We start from the raw sequence: 18118 nt of genomic DNA, 5'->3' as shown, positions 1-18118 counted from the left end.
ACCTTCTAGGGGCTGCCTGCAGCCCTTGGTTTGTGGCCCCTTCTTCCATCCTCAAAGCACACACCTCTAGCCTCTGCTTCCACTGCCTCATGTCCTCTGACTCTTACTCTACTGCCCCCCTTCCCCCCACATTGGGATGCACCTGGATGACCCAGGGGGATCCCTCATCTCAAGGTCCTTAACTTCATCATATCTGCAAAATTCAGTTTTCCATGTAAAGAAATGTATTCATAGGTTCTGAAGTTTAGGGTGTAGACATCTTTGGGGGCTGTTATTCAGTCCACCATGCCTCCCTAAACCCCCCAATCCTGGTGGGTAGGTAAGCATCTCTGTTTGAACTTAAATATTATCTGACTCTCGTTTATTAATTAAATGAAGAAACAAGTGGTGAAAGAAGTTCTACCATCTCATTCTTCCTCTTCACTGGTAAGGTGGAGGAGGCCAGCATGAAGTGGGCACAACCAGCATTAGGAATATTTGCTACAGTTTTGGTCATTACCTTGCATCTTGACAGTCAGGTTTCCAAGAGAACAATATTTGGCTTGCTCTGTGTCAAGAGGGCCATGCAGTGTATACATGCAGTTTTTTTTTTTTTTTAGCCTCTGATGAAATAACTGGGCATCATTATCCCTAAGAACAGTTTCTCTGATTAATTGTAATCCATGTACATACAACTGCTTAGCCTAAATACAAATTCTTCCAGTGTTAGTGCAAGGGACAACCCCAACATCGCCTTGAGCCAGTTCAGATAACTGCCAATACACAGTAATGTATTTATCCATTGCTTAGTGCAGCATCAGCGGGGAGCCTTTTTCAACCCAAGGCTGTCCATTTTCAAAGGGGTAATGGTACAGTAAGTGGAGGATTCTTGCAGCTCTGACAAACACTGTGTTCTCGTTTGTTTTTGTTTATAGAGCTATGACTATTCAAACAATTTCAGAAAACTCTGTCGTGCTGACAGTATCTACAGGTAGTTCCCTCAAGTCCATTGAGTTCAGTCCTCTGATGTACGAGGTACTTACAAAGGATAACATTTTCCTACATAAAATCTATTTTTCCCCAAACACGTAGAATTGATTTTCTCACATATTGCCTGACAACCTCTCATTAGAGAATTCTTGTCAAACACCAAATCAGGCAGAATATCTACCCATGCCACTGGTCCTATGAGCAGAACACCAAAGTTTATCCAACTCCTCTAGGTGGTCCCTGCTCCTACCATATGCAGCCACTGGGCAGAATTACACCCTGTTGCTGTTGCTGTGGCTCCCACCTCAGTCTGATGGTATTTTACATTCATTTTCCCCAATTCTCAAGAATTTATTAATCACTATGTCTTTTTAATTTTTTTACATGTTTATTTACTTCTGTGAGAGAGACAGAGAAAGAGACAGAGCATGAATGGGGAGGGGCCGAGAGAGAGAGGGAGACACAGAATCCGAAGCAGGCTCCAGGCTCTGAGCTGTCAGCACAGAGCCTGACGCGGGGCTCGAACTCACGAACTGTGAGGTCATGACCTGAGCCGAAGTCAGATGCTTCACTGACTGAGGCACCCAGGTGCCCCCAAATCACTAGGTCTTTTTAAAAACCAGTTTCAGGGAGGCCTGGGTGGCTCAATCCGTTAAGCATCCAACTCTTGATTTTGCCTCAGTTCATGATCTCATGGTTCGTGAGTTTGAGCCCTGTGTTGGGCTCTGTGCTATCAGCACGGAGCCTGCTTCAATCCTCTGTCCCCCTCTTTTGCTGCCTCTCTCTCTCAAATAAAAATAAACATTAAAAAAAAGAAGTATAAAAAGCCAAGCTACAGACTGAGATAAAATAATTACAGTGCATATATCTAATAAAAGGCCTATATTCAGAATATATATAGAAATCTTGCAACTAAGTAATAATAAGACAACCTAATTTAAAAATGGGCAAAAAATGTTAACAGATATTTACAGAAGAAGATATCTGAATGGTTATAAACATATGAACAAACACCCAAAATGATCAGTTATGAGAAATGAAAATTGAAACCACAATGATGTCTTATTGCACACTTGTTAAAATTAAAAATTTAATACCAACTACTGGCCAGCCACAACACAGGGCTGGAATCCACAAACCACGAGATCACGACCTGAGCCGAAGTCAGACACTCAACCAACTGAGCCACCCAGGTGCCCCTGGCCTTTTATATTTCTTAACATTGATTTTTAACTCTGTTGATGTCTAATGTATTAGTTTTCTTCCTACAACTACTCCCACAAATTACCACAGATGTAGTGGCATAACACAATACAAATTTATCATTTTAAGATTCCAGATGTCAGAACATCAAAACAGGTGGGCAGCAGGGCTGCGTTCCTTTGGAGCATCCAGGAGAGAATCTGTTCCCTGGCCTTTGCCCTCTTCTGGAGGCTGCCTGCATTCCTTGCCTGGTGAGGGTACATCACTCTGACCTCTCTCTCTATCCTCACTATACCTCCTCAGACTCTGACCCTCCTGCCTCTCTCTTTTAAAGATCCTTGTGATTGCCTTAGGCCCTTCTGGATGATCCAGGGTAGTGTCTCCATGTCAGGATCCTTAATGAAATCACATCAACAGAGTCCCTTTTACCATATAAGGTAATTTATAAATTATAAATTTTTTTAAAACTTTTATTTATTTTTGAGAGACAGAGAGAGACAGAGCATGAATAGTGGAGGAGCAGAGAGAGAGGGAGACACAGAATCCAAAGCAGGCTCCAGGCTCTGAGCTGTCAGCACAGAGCCTGACGCCGGTCTCGAACTAACAAACCACGAGATCATGACCTGAGCCGAAGTCAGATGCTTAACCGACTAAGCCACCCAGGCACCCCATCACAGATTTTAGAGATTAGCACCCAAGACATTCATTTGTTATATGAATACTGATGAACTTTCTGTCGCACAGCACAGACTGTCCTCACAGTGGTGTTGCAGATATTCACAGCAGCTACATTCAATTGTGAAGAATGGATTGGATGTAGGAAGGATGATAAAGAGCCAATTTTTTATTTAGGCAAAATGCCAATTAAGTATTGTTATATAAAGGGATATTCTAATAGACATACCAGAGCTTTTGGTAAAAATGAATTTTAATATTTCATATGATAGCCTTAATCGTTTTCCATTGTACCTGGGGAATAGTTAATCTGATTAATAAAATATTCTGGTTAATAAAGATCCTTTTCTATGTTTTGGATTTAATCAGGCTAAAGGAGGACAAGGAACCAGTGCTTATTTAGGATGGCCAATGTACTGGGTACTGAGCTATGTACTTTACAAATGTCTCAAATCCCCAAAAGAAGCTTGCGATATTGGACTGAAGATGATAATACCCACAGAGGTAATACAAGCTGTTTATGACCACATAGTTAACAGAGGAGCCAATATTTATACCGAGAGGTATCTTCTTCTAGAGTCTGTATACTTTCTACCTCTCTTAAAAAATTACTACATTCCCTTACTACTAAAGCTAATTTCAACTTTATTGGGTAATTCACAAAGAATCTATGATTTGTAGTGACTCAGGGTGTCACTAGTTTACTTGAAAGTTGCTCTTTTACTTGAAAGGGAGTAGATATGTTAGTCTTCCCAGTCAATAGAACTTCCTGTATATTTTAAGATGGTGTGATATCCTGTTAATATAGAATTTGTGTTGGCAATTGGAATTTTAGGATGTCTCTAAGATGCTACCGTACATAGAGAATCCAGGAAAGCCCCAATTCAGGCCCCAAATTGTAGTCATTTCTCCCACTGAGTGTACATGGTGTGAATATTCCCGAAGGAGATACATATAAAAGGAAACATAACTGAGGGGAACAGGATGTGATTTTATTGTTAGCTATGCCCATAATCCTCAAAGCAGAACTCAGTGGAAAATATGGCTAGTATGGGGCTCTAACATGGTTGGGAAATTCTTCTATCTTATATTCTTTTACTTTTAACTTTTTTTTTTAATATTTTATTTATTTATTTTTTAACGTTTATTTATTTTTGAGACAGAGAGAGAGCATGAACGGGGGAGGGTCAGAGAGAGGGAGACACAGAATCCGAAACAGGCTTCAGGCTCTGAGCTGTCAGCACAGAGCCCGACGCGGGGCTCAAACCCACGGACCACGAGATCATGACCTGAGCCGAAGTCAGCCGCAACTTTTTTTTTTTTTAAGAGAGAGAGAGAGAGAGAGAGAGGGAGAGAGCACAAGAAGGGAAGGGGCAGAGAGAGGAGACACAGAATCCCAAGCAGGTTCCAGGCTCTGAGCTGTCAGCACAGAGCTTGATGTGGGTCTTGAACCCATGAATATTGAGATCATGACCTGAGTTGAAGTCAGATGCTCAACCAACTGATCCACCCAGGCATCCCTCTTTTACTTTTAGCTAAAACAATTTTTTAAAAATCTACATGGGTTTAAAACTCTAGTTAGGTTTGTTGCAGTGTTTTCTGGAGGAAAAAGCTATCAGAGCACCAAAGAAGTCCACCTTGAGGTCCATCAATGGTTTCCTTGTCCATACTACTCTGAAAGCACTAAGGGGCATTTTAGCTGAAGACATATGGTTTTTGATGTTGCTCCCCAAAATTTCTGAAATTGTTCAAAAGAAAACATTGATTATTTCCAAGACTTTATAGGTTTGGTTAAAACTTATCCTATTTCCCATCTCAAAATATATGCAGCTTCAGTGTCTGGGCTACCTTAGCAGAGAAGTTTATACATCGTGTGCTCATGACAAAATTCCCCAAGTATTGGGATGCCAAAAATAGAAAAATGTCCCAAATTGGAACAAAATGTAATTCTCTACCTCTTGTTTCCAAAGAGAAATTAAAGCCCTCAAATAGAATTCTTCTATTGGGGAAAATTAGTCTCAAAAAAATAACTTTTCATGTATTTTTTCAATAATAGACATTTGAGTGTCTAAATGGGCCTTGGGTTTCCAGGTACAGTCTTGTTTATCCTACAATGAAGCTAATGTGTTGTTTTATAGCATTTCCATAGTTGGATCAACCCAACATGTAGCATCTTCACCTGTTCTGCTTTTCCCCCAAATCATGAAATATGAAACAAAAATGTGACCCTAATTTCTATGTTGACAGGAACTTTGAGAAAAATCAGAGGAGTTTAGGAAATATAAAAAACTGAGAAGGGATACGTTAGTACTGCACAAGTTTGGGAGATTGAGAAAATCAGCCAAAGTACAGTAACTTATCAGAGGCAAGTCAGGTAAGAAAGCAGTTACTCCAGGGAATTTTGTCCAGGCAGAGGCAGGAGTCTGAGTTCAGTGGGCAAAACATCATGGGCAGAATCCAGAGGAGAATCAACCTGAGCTTTAGGGGCCTTAGGGAACATTCATATTTTTTTATGAGGAAGTATTGGTTTTGGCTATAAATATAAAACTGGTTTAAACAATAAGAAAATGATTATCTCACAGAGAGGTAGGAGACGTGGTGGGCCCAAGAGCAGTGTAATCTGGAATGAGTTCATTGATATTTTCAGGGACCCAAGGTCTTTCTATCTCTGTGCTCTTCTGTCCTCAGTGTGTGTGCCATCCTAATGGTGATTCCCCTTATGTTAGCAAGATGGTTGATGCTGGCAACAGGAGCTGCTTGCTTCCTTGTTTATGTCCAGCAGAAGAGAAAAGAAAAACCTTCTCCTTGACCAAAGAATATAATTCATTCCCTTTAATCTAATTGGACAAACAGATCACAGGCCCATCCATTGGCCAAGAGCTATTCCTGGGTCATGGCACTTTGGTTGATCTGTAATATTCTCTGAAAGTAAAAATGGAGTGTATAACTGAACAAAAATGGGGCTCTGTTGAGAAGCGGGAAGAAAAGACTAGATGTTGGGTAGACAATCAAAGTGTTGACTAGACTGTCCAATGATGAGGGACTGGGTAGTTCAGGGAATAGTGGCATTGGTTGCATAGTCAGTATAAAATCATAGGAGTGTTGGAGGCTTGCTTTTCTATGGTGTTGGAAATGTGGAACAGGCCTGAAAATGTCAGGATCAGGATGGGTTAGGGTAGAAATGGCTTCATGTGCATCAGAATCACCTTGAGGGCTTATTAAAACACAGATCACTGGGCTCCACCTCCAGAGTTTCTGATTTAGTAGTTCTGGAGTAGAGTTTAAGAATTTGCATCTCAACAAGTTCCCAGATGCTGCTGGTGCTGCTAGTTTGGGGACTTCACTTTGAGAAGGGCTGGATTAGAGGAGTATCCTATTGAAAGCTGTTCAGTGAGTGTTTTTCAACTTGTGGGACAAGGGCCATCTATGTAAGAATCACCAGTAGAGCTAACTTGTTAAAGATGCTGGTTAGATAGGCCCTGCTCCCACAGGTTTGGATTAGTGGTTTTGGAGAAGAACCTACAGATCTATTTTAAACAAGTTCCCCAGTGATTTTTATGTAGCTAAGGTTTGTGAACTAAGTAATTAAGGTTGGTGACACTATATCAACTTGTTACCCTTGTAAGCTCTGTTAAACTTTGTGAAGTTCTTTTAAGCCATAACTTACCCCCATGCGCTGTGTGTGGTAAATAGACATTGCAGTGACACGCCCAGCCTTGGTTGGTATCGCTGTGGCCTAGATTAAGCACTGGAATTTTTGGAGCTTGATGGAGTCAGGTTCAGGTGCTGTGTGTGCCACTCCCTATTTGGGTGATCTTGGGCAATGGGTCCTAACCATTTTGGAGTAATGAGACAAATATTACATAAAAGTCACTTAATGTAATGTCTGATACTTAGTAAGCAACTGATAAACACTAATTCTTCTATGATTTCCTCCTATTCCCCATTCTCAATAGTGTCATAGCTGATTGACTGACTAGATGTATCTCTTCTAGGGTACAGGAAACTGTCTTTGCATTGGTGGTTTTATATGCTGATTGACCTGAATCAAGGAAGGCATCAATAAGAGGTGAACAAAAGGAAACACTTAAAAGGAGTTTGGGACTCAAAAAGCAGAGAAAGGAAACTCTCTTCTCTGGGTAATGCTGGTGAAAAATGAGCTGATAGGGAAATTTATTTTGAAGGTTGTCTCTTGCCTGTTTGGTTGCAACTCCTGTCCCTACTCATAATACCACATATGCTCCCTGTTGTACCCTCCAGAGTTCTGTCTGCAATGGACATTTACATACACTTAGAGGAGGGATATACATATCTGTACACACTTAGAGGAGCTAGAAGAGTAGTGGTCAGGAAAAACGAGGAAAATTATTTTGTAACTCAAAATAGACGATGAAGTCAAATCACACTTGAAGGTATTCTCACTCAATGTGGCCCCAAACCCTGGCACTATTCGTTGACTTACTTTATTTCCCTGCATCTCATACACATGTGATGGGGTAATATTTTTTTCTGAGTCCTTGTAGTGCAAGGGCAAGTAGATAGACTCTGGTGACTGTTTTGGCCTCATCCATTCAACTGATCAAATAGGTTTTCTCAAAGAGCCATTATTTTCTCTTGTCCTTTAGATTTTTTTTTCTTTCATGTCAAAATGTACTTGGAATTTAAAGGACAAGATATTCTACTTTTGGTCTCAGATAAATCCTAGCTCTTTTCTCGATTGTACTGAGAAAATTTGTTATACATCTATAATATTTGTTATACATCTATAATATATTCCCTTTATGAGTTTGGAACACTCATAATATCAAATAAACTTTAGACAAAAACTTAAAATTCAAAATGAAAACAGAGTAAAGACAAAAACCTGCCCTCTACTTCCTACCCACATACACTGGCATTTCTCATCAGAACCAAATCCAAAATCCTAGTGTTTTCAAACTTGAAGGGAATTACAGACCAGGGAACTGAGGCTCACAACATGCAAGGTGGACGTTAGTGATGCTCATTTAGTTGGTGTCAAAACACCAATCTTGTGGTTTCTCTCTCACCCAGCTCTACACCACCACTCTTGATTTGAACCCACAATTCCATAACTACAAAAATCTTAAAAGAATTCAGAAAGGCACACTTGCAGTTATCACACTCTGTCTTTAACACCTGTCAGAGTGTTCATAAGTTGGTGAATGAATCAGAGTAAATTTTTTATTGATGACCACTCAAGTTCCCCACCGTGGGGCAAGGCAGTCAAGAGCCCTCAGTGAATGGCTTCTTTTGCAAGCCTAGCGTTGCCTCCTTAATGGTGATGTATTTGAGCCCATGCCTCCTGCCATGGTCAAAGGCAGATAAGACTAATTTTTACCTACTGTATTTTGTATTACCTACTGTATACTGTATTTTTGTATTTTTTGAACTTCTGAGCTAAAGGATAAAATTGGGTTAGACATTTTCAAGGATAACTTTTTAAAGATCATGTAAAATTTTATTTTTGTTTCATCAACTTAAAAAATGTTTCCTCACACTTAAAAACATGTCAGTGCAATACAGTGCATTCACATAGTTATAAAATAATAAAAAATTGTCAGTGTCCTGTCCTATCCTTCTTTATCCCTGAGAAGACCACTTTTAACATTATTTGCTCTCTCTTCTGACATTAACTTCAGTATACTGTTTTCACTTGATTCCTAGGTTTTAGACATTTCCTACTGGCTTCCTCTTACGATAGTTGAGAACTTGGCTCTCTACCACCCTCCAAATTTCTTCCTTTCCTTTTCCTTTATGATAGCCATAATTTTAGTAAAGTCAAAACGCAGTCTTTATATTATTATTATTATTATTATTATTATTATGTAAATATATTTTACTGAAGAAGCTACTATTCTACTATGATTACATTTCCTTTCTTGTATTTATTTATTTATTTATTTATTTATTTATTTATTTATTTATTTTGAGAGAGAGGGTGCAAGTGAGCAGGGGAGGGGCAGAGAGAGAGAGAGAGAGAGAGAGAGAGAATGAGAATCCCAAGCAGGCTCTGCACTGACAGCAAGAGCCCGACTGACATTGGGCTCAAACCTATGAACCATGAGATCATGACCTGAGCAGAAATAGTGCCTCATGCTTAACCCACTGAACCACCCTGGTGCCCCCTTTCTTGTATTTTCAAAAAATTTTTATTGGAATTAAAAACTGCCTTATTTTGGGGCGCCTGGGTGGCTCAGTCAGTTGGGCGTCTGACTTCGGCTCAGGTCATGATCTCATGGTCCATGGGTTCAAGCCCAGCATTGGGCTCTGTGATGACAGCTCAGAGCCTAGAGCCTGCTTTGAGTTTTGTGTCTCCCTCTTTCTCTGCCCCTTCCCCACTTGTACTCTGATTATCTCTCTCTCAAAAATGAATAAAAATTAAAAAAAAAAACAACTGCCTTATTTTTTTCAGTCCTATCCTCTCCTATATACCCACTCTTATTTTTTCCAAATGCTTCGCTAGATCTGCTATACACATTTAAGAATCTTTCCCTAAACAGTTTCACAAATGTGATCAACTATTAGTTATCACTCTCTCCTCTTTATCCCCTTATTCTGCTCTGTGGAGTGTAGATCCTTCTGCTCTGATCTTTTTCCTCCAGACCTGTCGCACATGGTCATCTTTGGACCGTACCAGTCTTCTGTGTGGGTCTTGTCTCCTTGATTCTGTGCTTCCTTCTTCCTTGTTTTATTCCCTTATCCTTCTTGAAGCAATCCTTCATAAATTAAAGCTTAAATTAAGAAAAATTGGAAGTCATGGTGTTGGATGAATTCCTCTTGAGAGGCAGCAATATTCAATATATACAAGTGAACAGGAGACTCTGTATCACCCAAGTCACTGACACCAGCTTCATAGGAAGGCTTATCTTGGATCTTTCAGTTACATGAACGAATACATTCCATTTTCAGGGGACATGGAGTTGGGTTTCTGGCACATACGAAATTTTCAGGCGGACAAGAAGTTTTGGCACAATGATTTTAGAGCTTTTTTTTTCATCCAAGATCATAGTACTTAAATTAATTGATTCTTAAATAAACTTGCTGTTTGTGCTATTGTTATCCAAAAGGTGAAGTATTTAGTTTATGCTATTCAGGTATGAATACTTAAAATAATGTGATGTTTCACTCCTTTGAAAACCTGCTTCCTGTATAGTACCAAATATAAAGATTAAGATTTGACATTCAATAGGAAAACTATCTTGTTTCATTAGGAACTATACAGCTTTGATGGTAAAGGGCAAACCAAGTCTCTTAATCCCTCATTATATAAGTCCATTGACTTTAATCTACTGTAGCAGATACAGCATTTTTTTGGTATCGCAAACCAGTAGCTAATGAAACATTTGATAACTAGAAATTGTGCCCATGAATTAACACGTTGGCCTTCGTACGATTGTAAACCCCCTCTAGCACTTTCATTTGAGAGTTCTTATCTTAATTACTGACAACATGGACATTTTTATAACTTTTTGCATTTTCTGAATTGTATTAACAGAATAGGAGAGATCAATTTGATGTAAATGATTCAGAAATGCTATAAAAATCCCTGCCTGGTCACTTTTTTTTTTTATGGCTTCATTCTTCATGGGGTTTTTTGCTTTTTTACAGTACACAGATCCCAGAAACCTGCAGCTTTCTAGATAACTCATTTCTAAATAACTCATAACTCATTTTACAGTTTTATTTTCCCCTCTTAGATCTTTATCCCCAGAAGTTAAGGAAATTAGGCTTTATATGAACAATTTATCAATGTGTTTATAATGAAGTCTTCCCATTAATCTTATTTATACTGTACTTTGCATGTTTTTAGTAATCATCTTCTGAAAATATTATGCAAAAAAAGCTTTGAGTTGTGGGGATCAATGAATTTATCCATCTAAATGGTTATTAATATACAGATTAAAGTAATATAAAGATGGGTAGAATGCTTCCCCTTAATGACAAGTAAAAGCATAATTATAACTCAGTCTTAATACTAATCATCTCAATTTTACCAGTAGGCTGGGTGAAAATTTTCAACTAAGTAGTCATTTTAATGACGGCAATAATAATTTTTAACTCTCAGCGATTTTGACATGATTTCTACCCGTTCATTTTACTAGCCTCCTAAACCTGGCTATGGCAGACTGTGTTTCCCAAAAATGGCTAGATATATATCCCACTCCCTATGGGCTTCTTATATTGAGATACTCCTCTCACTCCTCTGTGCCCTTGAATGTTTTTTTTTTTCCAAGGGGGCTTGGGACTGCTGCTTGGTCTGATCATGTGCAGCAGAGGTGTCGCTATGTGACTTCGGAGGCTAGCCCATAAAGAGAATTCAGCTTGTACATGACTCGCTCTCTCTTGGAATATGCTGCTTGTAAGTCCCAAGCTGTCACGTAAGATGTCCAGAAATTCTGAAGTCACCATGCTGGAGAGACCACGTGGATCCACCAAAAAGACAAAGAAAAATGTCGGAAAACCCCCAGAGGTTCTAGTCTTCCCAGTCTGAGTACCAGACATCTGACTGAATGAGCCCCCCTCTGCCTGTAACCAGGTGAGAAAGTCTGAGGGAGAACCCCTCAGCTGGTTCCAGTTAAGTCCTAGAACCATGTGAGAAAATGTTAAATTTGATTGTTATTTTAAGGCACCAAGTTTTGGGGTAATTTATTATGTAGCCATAGTAAATGGATTACTGGCCCTTCTGTATGGTTCCCTCATTCAGAGAATAGCACCATCATTTATATACAACCCCCAAATTTTCACATCACATTATTTCTGACTTGTCTGAGATCCAGATGGGGAGTTCCAATTGCATATACAAATTTCCACCGTCTCAAATGTACCTATTAGGAGATTACAAATCACATAGCAATAGGCAGTGATGTATGTGATCCATTTAGAGAGAGGAGCCAATAGCTACCGCAATCAGAAGTCTGTTAATACAATAAGAAGATACCCATTTTTTTTTTTTTTTATATCTATGTGGTGACATGGAAAAGGACTGAACACCAAAGTATCTACCCGACCTCGTGTCGGGCTAGAAATGTTAAAAAAGTCCAGTTCTCCTTAAACTTCTGTAGTGTTTGGGGGACACCCGCGCGGCTCAGTCGGTTAAGCGTCCAACTTCAGCTCAGGACATGATCTCGCAGTTCGTGGGTTCAAGCCCTGCGTCGGGTTCTGTGCTGACAGCTCAGAGCCTGGAGCTGTGCCTGTGTCTCTCTCTGTCCCTCTCCCACTTGTGCTCTGTCTCTCTTTCTGTCAAAAATAGATAAACGTTAAAAACAAAACAAAACAAAAAACACCCCTCTGTAGTGTTTGAATCTTCTTGCAGAAGATTCCAGGCAACTGAAGGAGACTGGGGCTGAGAGTTGCTGTGTGCCACCTACAAGGTTACTTAGGAATCAGTCACAGAGCTAGACCTAATTCAGAATCATTTGCAATGTGTTGGGTCTGCTGTTTGCCTTTGCTTATCTATACGTGCCTCACTTATTTTCTGGTTGTGATTTGAACATGTACAAAGGGAGATGGCCATATGGACTGCATTTCGGCTCTTTTCCTTTAATTCCAGGCTCTGTGTATGAGGCCATAGTTATTTACTTTTGCTTTACTGCTCCCTCCTGTCCTCCTTCAGGTTATTGACAAAGTGTTGATGCCAGGAAGATAAAAAAAATCTTTGTTGTTAGCCAAGAAAAAGAAGCTGCACGTTAGGTAGAACTGACCAATAGTCTTCTCAGAGAAATTAGCACGAGCTAATAGATTTGTGTTTTCTCTCAAAGAAAGTATCTGTTTTCAGGATTTATTTTTTACTTCTGGGGATTAGTCCTGAACATACCTTGGCTGGAACTGAGAATTAGGGCTCCTGATTCAATCGTCATTAATTTGCAAATTGTCTCAAGATATCCCTTCTCTTTGCTTACTTAGTTTTTATACACAACAAGAAAAAGGAGAGATTAAAAAAAATCCACATTCAAAATGGGGAATTTGCAAAACAGGAAAGTTATAGAGTTGGCCTACACAATTCTTTGATTTCCACCAGGCTTTTCTCCCGGAATTCTTTTAAATAGAATGAGTCTAATATACTTGGGATTTTATTTATGGATCACAAAGAAATGGGAAGTGGTGATAGTGAAGAAGAGAGGGCAGAAAAGTTAAAATGATTTAGGAAATCACAGTGATTAAAGATCAATAAAAGAATTTTAAAAACCCACTTGGAAAATTTTTGGCCACCAGAAAAATATTAAATTCATAATAACTTAGGAAAATTGTGATAGAAAATGAAACCTTTTATGGTTTGCAAGATGGAGAGTGTCTTTTCCCCCGAAATAAAAGCTATCTTTTCGCACAGAGGAGAGGTATGGTAGTGTACTTTGTGAAAGCAAGACATGCAATAAATGATGAAGGCTCTATTTCAGCAAGTCACAGGCAGAAAACAAAGCCCCAAACAATTGGATAGAGCTACAGCATTGTTGAATGCACGATATTGTTCCATTATTCTCTCATACCCTTTGAAATCTAAATGTTATTGCTATATATATGCAAAGATGATCTGTACATTTGTATGCTGAATAGCATGCATTCTTAATGCCTTTGGGTGATTTTGTTGTAAGAGCATATTTAGCCTTTGCTTTCATTTTTACTATTGGAGCAAATTGAACCATCCATAAGGTCCTTAACAGCCAAAGCTCTTCTTTTCTGTTTGCCAGGGAGCACTAGCTGGGCTCTTGGAAAAAGACCTTTCCTGCTTGTGTAGGGAGGCATCTCCGGTTTTCAGAGATGACCGCAGATGCACAGACTGTGTAGGAAATACCAGACTATGTTATGCATCCTCAGAATAGATTTAGGAATCTGGGGAATTCAACTGTTAGGTTTTTTTTTTGCATAGCCTGGTAATCGGGGCCATGGTCTCAGATCAGAAATGAAGAGACTGAGTCTGCTGTACCATAGTGTGTTAGAAAATCTCCCATCCTTCCTTCCTAAACAGCAAAATCCTTATTGTCATTTTCCCTCCGATGTAGAAATAAATCTGCTCTTTGGGGAAAAAATAATTACATATAAAGTAGAAGATGAAATCTCTTCCCCCCCCCCACCAATGTCATCACCTCCCAGACATAACCCATTGTTAATATTTTGTTATAAATCATTCCAAATATTTTCTATAAATGTGAATATAATTTTACTTTTCTGAAACAAAAAATGCAACACCTTTTTGTTTTGTAATGTGATCTTTGATCTTAATACCATATATTGGGTATTTTTCTGGGTCTTATCTACAGACCTACAGCTTATCCTTCAAACAGCAATACTGTTACTACTTATTTAACAGATCCTTCAGTCATGAGCATTGCCCCCATTACATAGGGTGGTCCAAGAAATATTTTTTCACTTACATCTTTCCACACTTACTCCTTCATTTGCTATGATATTTCATTCCCCAAAGTCAAATTGCTGAGTCAAACAGTATGCATGATTTACACTGTAGTATATATTGTCAGTGGCCCTCCAGAAATGTACCAGATACACTCCCACCAGATGTGTACAAAAGCCTCATATACCTTTGCCAAAACTACATATTATCAGTCTTTTTCTTTTTTTAATGTTTATTTATTTATTCTTAAATTTTTATTTTAACGTTTATTTATTTTTGAGACAGAGACAGAGCATGAACGGGGAAGGGTCAGAGAGAGAGGAAGACACAGAATCTGAAACAGGCTCCAGGCTCTGAGCCATCAGCACAGAGCCAGATGCGGGGCTTGAACTCACAAACCGCGAGATCATGACCTGAGTTGAAGTCGGACGCTTAACCAACTGAGCCACCCAGGTGCCCCTTAATGTTTATTTATTTTTGAGACAGAGAGAGACAGAGCATGAGGGGGGCAGGGACAGAGAGAGAGGGAAACACAGAATCTGAAGTAGCCTCCAGACTCTGAGCTGTCAGCACAGAGCCTGATGTGGGGCTGGAACTCACAAAATGCAAGATCATGACCTGAGCTGAAGTTTGATGCTCAACCCACTGAGCAACTCAGGCGCCCCCATATTATCAATCTTTTTAATGTTTGTCAAACTGATAGGCAAAGACCAATGTCTAATTTCACTTTAATTTATGTGTTTTGTTTTCTTTCTGAATTCAGATCTAGTTGTGTTTCCTGCAGTCAAAGGGCTCTATTATTTAACTTTGGGGACCCTCCCCTGCTCCTAACCTCTGCCCTGTCCGCTCTTCACTGCATTGCTGGTCATTGTTGGTTTCTTGCTGTTGTCTATTTCCCTACCTGAGTAGAGGGGGAATTGCTGTCTGTCTCTGACATGGATTCTCATCTTATTTACACACACACAGGATCACAAATCACGATCACACATATACTACATCATACACATGTACACAATCTCCCTCTCTCTCTCCCTCTCTCTTGCACACACAGAAACACACACACACACACACACACTTCATATCACATACAAAATCACACATGCAATCATATCACACCCACCACATCCCATGATAGGGTATCGCTGTAAAGCAATCAAAATGAAATCTGTTTCTGCTAGCCAGTTCAAAGGCCTATCACATTTCTGGGACACTTCCAAAGTTCCCAGATGACTGTGCCTTTCTTGGGTGTCAGGTTTATTACGTCAGCTCTCTGGTACATTACTCCTGCAACTTTTCTGCAAGCTGAGAGCTCTTTCTTCCCAGCTGGGCACATTTGCACTCTCCAAGCACAAAGGCTGCTGGTAAAAAGGTGAGAACAGCAGTTCTGGGATACAAACTCAAATTTATAAGAAATGGTGGAAATCTGTTCTCCCCCTCACCCAAACTGATAGATATTATTTCCCCTTGAATGTTTCCACATGGATTTTGAAGAACTGTGGGGAGGCATAAGTAGATCCAGTTTGCCAGGTTTATGGTTAAAGCATTCTGATTTACCATTAGTCCAGTGTTTCTTTCCTAATGCACAGTTTTCTTCATTGATTTCTGCCCCCTGCTCTCCCCCCGCCCCATCACCAGCATTGCTCAAAACAGAATGGCTAAAATATGCTGACCTCTTTTCTTTCCTCAGAGGTCCTTAGCAATAAGACATATACAGAACATATCAATCAAATCTACTATTTAATTAAAATACAGAGTTAGGTTGGGGAAATATAAATAATAGAGCTTGTAAGCAATTTGTACATGAACACAACTTGTCCTTCTGGTTTTCTGTGTGTGAACCTCGATCTAACTCTTTAGAGAGGAGCTCGTGTGACATAGCTCGGACCCAGACAGATCTGGGTTTGCATCCTATGTCTCTGTGAACCCAGGATAATTTTTCCCTTTCAGAGCCTTGATTTTTTTTGTGTTTTGTGGTTTTTTTTTTTTTTTTTTGGTGTATAACATACAGTTAATAAAAGTACCACTATCCATGAGGATTAAATGAAATCCATGAGGATTAAGAAAAGGAATGAAGACAACGGTTTTTATTACTGCTAATTAAAAAAAATTTTTTTTAAACGTTTATTTATTTTCGAGAGACAGAGCATGAGCAGGAGAGGGGCAGAGAGAGAGTGGGACACAGAACCCGAAGCAGGCTCCAGGCTCTGAGCTGTCAGCTCTGAGCTTGAGGCAGGGCTCGAACTCATGAGCTCTGAGATGATGACCCAAGCCGAAGTCGGATGCTTAACCGACTGAGCCACCCAGGCGCACCTACTACTCCTAATTTTTTAATTATAAAAGTTATATTTACTTACTAAAGAACATTTGGAAATCTAGAAACATGTAGTGACAAAAATCACCCCTAGATACTGTTAATAGTTTGGGATGATTCCTTTAGTTCATTTTAAGACAGTGTGTGGGATTTTTAAAAAACATAGTATAATCATTGTATTCACACATACACGTATATGCATACATTTGTGTGCATATATAAATATATATGTATATACACATATCATATATATGTACAATTTTGTGTGGGTAGAAAAGGATTTTGTTAAGATTCAAAGCCTTATGTGCTAGTTACTTCAATCAGCCCGAGTCTATTGACTTCTATATTGAATGTCTGTCATCAGAGTTGTGTTTTAATCTAAATTGACCACTTGGGCATCTGTTAACCTTTCAACATTTCTTTGTGATATAAGTACAATCTCAAATCTTTCCCAACTCAGTCTTGTGAGTCTGCACTTTCCCTGACATTATTCTACTGTGTTAGTGCTAGAGCATGGGGGATTTCTCTTCTCTCATGCACTCACAAGTATCTCAGACTCTTCAGTGCATCTATTACACGGCACTTCTCCGTGTCCTTTTATCCTGCTCCATTTTCAATACCGTAGTAAGGAACTGAAGCTCTGAGAAGGCACATTAGGACAGAAATGGAAGAGCCACTGGAAAGGTTACCATTGTCTGGGTGTGAGATAAATACCCTTCCCGGAAGGATTCACTGTAAATGATGTTGCCTTCCTGCTGAAGGATTGATGTGCTTGATCACATGGAGAGAATGTGAATGGAAAATGAATGGAATGAATTGAAAATAGATGGAAATGAATGAATGGAAAATAACAGAGAAATGAATGAAAAATAACAAAGAAACACTTGTAAGCAGAGGGAGTGGTGGGGAGCAAGATAAGTAGCATTTGGACCTTGTTTTTAGGCAATGACTCTAGGCCTTTAGAAGAGTGATTGAAATTAAAATAAGAATCTTTGCGTTTTTCTCCGGAACTCTTCATGTGATTTCTTTTGAGGAAAGGATACTAAATGCAATAACTGAAAATACTGGGAAAATTGTTTATCGAGAACACTTTTATTATAGGGAGGCTTCTTCTCCCTCTTTAAAGAAATCTTTTACTATCACAGTGGATATGCAGTTCCCTCTGAACTGTATATAAGGGGAGGGGAAAGCCCTCATTCCTGTGGAGATAATTGGAGTTGAAACATTTCATATGCTCCGGAGTAGAAAATCCAGGAACTAAATTGTACACAGAGAACAAAGGAGGATAGGCAGTATGTATACCTCCCCCCCTATGTTGGCTATAAGCCTTGCCTATGAGTTGAAATTAAGCTTTGCCATAGCGACATTAAGAGTGAAGAATTCTTTCTCTTTTGTAAGAGAAAATCTGGGATGATCCGGAGTGGTCAGGGGTGAATGAGGGTTGGAAGAAATGCGTTGTAACAGATAGGATCCTGAAATGCAAATTTAGACTTCTTCTAATTCCCTAGCTAGACTTGGTGATAAATGCCCCTTTAATCCCATGTACTAAGTCTTTTTCATACTGGTATCTTAGACTGTTCTGGTATGTTGGT

The sequence above is a fragment of the Panthera uncia genome, assembly GCF_023721935.1.
Source record: "Panthera uncia isolate 11264 chromosome C1 unlocalized genomic scaffold, Puncia_PCG_1.0 HiC_scaffold_4, whole genome shotgun sequence".
Lineage (NCBI taxonomy): Eukaryota > Metazoa > Chordata > Mammalia > Carnivora > Felidae > Panthera > Panthera uncia.
The sequence above is the reverse complement of the archived record's forward strand: the minus strand, read 5'-3'. Positions refer to the sequence as shown.